Raw genomic sequence first — 2,091 nt, 5'->3', positions numbered from 1 at the left:
ATTTAATTGTTAAATGAGTGTTATGGTACTGTTAATCTAAAAGGTGAGGAATTGTAATGTATGTGCCTTTAAGGGGAGAACTACTTTTTACAGCTCCTGTATACTGTAGTACCGGCAGTGACCACACCTGTATATAAACCCTGAGTAGTGATCTGTATAGTTAGTTCTAGAGTAACCCTCATTCAGTAAACACCTGTTGATCGTTCCCTGCAGTCTTTTGTCTGATTATTGAAGGACACAACATTAAGATACACGGATCTAACAGACATGTTTACATTGGGGCTCAATATTCACATACAGAGTACGATTATACAGGCTTCGCAATTCCACTCGGTGCAGTCTGGTAACCTCTAACCGCAGTTGTTCCAGAGATTTCGAGGAACTGTGGTTCACGTCCTTTTCCCCCGTGCAATCCGGATCCTCTGGATGAAGTTCATCCCCAGGATACAGAATAGCGTTGCCATTGGAAGCAACCAGACGGATTGGAAACCATCGCTCACAGCCTTCCACCATACGGTCTTGGCTGAACCACTGCAGATCTTGGAGATGGGGTAATCGGCAGAGTCTGCCCAGCTCATACCACTGTGGGGGAGGGACGTAGAGTTTCTTAGAATAGTGACCCTCAATCACCTCAGGGGGGACATCCAGTTGTAGAGGACGGTTTCATAACCATCATGCTCTGTGAAAGGAATCTCTTGCAAACAACAGATGAAGAATGCGGTATCAAATCTCTTTCCCGCTAGAAAAGTGGGGGTCAGCCAGTTACTCCACTCCTTCAATGCCCAGATATTTGGTACACAGTCCAGCTCTCTGCACATTTTTATAAAATTCACTGCATTTTTCTGCACAAGTGGCCTCCAACTTGAAAGTTCCTTTTGGTCGTACTGTGTAAGCTTTATGATCCCTTGGTCGTTCAAACATTTATATGGGGCATTCGGCTTCACAAGTAGAATCCCTGACTCTTCAAAGGTTTCCCTAATGGCACAAATACGGAAAGCTACCTCCACAGAGATTTGAGATCCCAGCTTTCTCCTGTCCATTGCAAAGATTGGAGCCCTGTTGCCAATTTGCCTGACTGTGCCTAGGTTAAAGTTGGGTGGCTCACAAAAAGGCTGGAACATCTGGATCCACTCGCTGGAAAAATCAGACGAGCTGATCACACCCCCTGGGAACACCTGAGCGTCAGGCATGAAACTGCTTCTCGAACTCCGCTGTAATATAAGCATGGCATAATCGCACACCGTCTTCTCCAACCATGACTGAGCCACATTTCTCTCTCGTGTAGGCACCGAAAGTGGAGGCCGACAGATCTGTGTATTGGTGGCACTTTCATTCACAAAGCGATTTCGAGCACCTGCAGCCAAGATCACAGTAGCTGCTTCCTTCCAATATTTTAAGTCCCTATTCATCTCCGCTGCAAGAAAGGATAACCTATTAATTTGTTTAGTTGCTGATACAGCTCATCAGCAACCCCAGTGCTCCCCTACTTAAACCAGCAACCCCAGTGCTCTCCTACAGGAAACTAGCAACCCCAATCAGTTCCCTTTAAGCTGTACAGCTTTTTAAGTAGGCAGTCTTAGTGATGTCGTAGATATGTGGTCGGAAGCTCATCTTTAGGTCAAATACAACATCAAGGTTGCGAACAGTCTGTTTCAGCCTCAGACAGTTGCCAGGGATAAGAATGGAATCAGTTGCTAGGGAACAGAGTTTGTGGCAGGGACCAAAGACAATGGCTTTGGTCTTCTCAATACTTAGTTGGGAGGAAATTTCTGCTCATCCAGGAATGGATGTCGTACAAGCATTTATCTGGAAGGAATTAAATAATGAGAAAGTTAATTTTCCACAAGAATTATCAAAGATAATGGCCCGGATTTTGTGGTCAATGGCGCAGTGATGGTGCTCGGCGCTGACCTTGAAGAAAGCTGCCCACAAAGATCTAGTGATTTCTGTGGTGTCAATTTCACCTCTCCAGGTGTTAATTTGAATCTGACGCCAAGTCTAGCATTACTCCAGTGCCCAACAGTGATGTCAGCAAGCTGGCTAAGCAGCCAATCACATTGAAGAATTCTCAACCAACAAACCAGGAAGTAA

The 2,091-nt window shown here is 45.2% G+C and overlaps 1 pseudogene; it reads right to left on the bottom strand.

Moving 5' to 3' along the window:
* Positions 1-243: 243 nt before the first annotated feature.
* Positions 244-1,427, bottom strand: LOC147108545 (acyl-coenzyme A diphosphatase NUDT19 pseudogene; annotated as a pseudogene).
* Positions 1,428-2,091: the final 664 nt, after the last annotated feature.

The sequence above is a fragment of the Somniosus microcephalus genome, chromosome 13 (genome assembly GCF_052327205.1).
Source record: "Somniosus microcephalus isolate GS21.2 chromosome 13, FLI_Smic_1.0, whole genome shotgun sequence".
Lineage (NCBI taxonomy): Eukaryota > Metazoa > Chordata > Chondrichthyes > Squaliformes > Somniosidae > Somniosus > Somniosus microcephalus.
The sequence above is the reverse complement of the archived record's forward strand: the minus strand, read 5'-3'. Positions and strand labels throughout refer to the sequence as shown.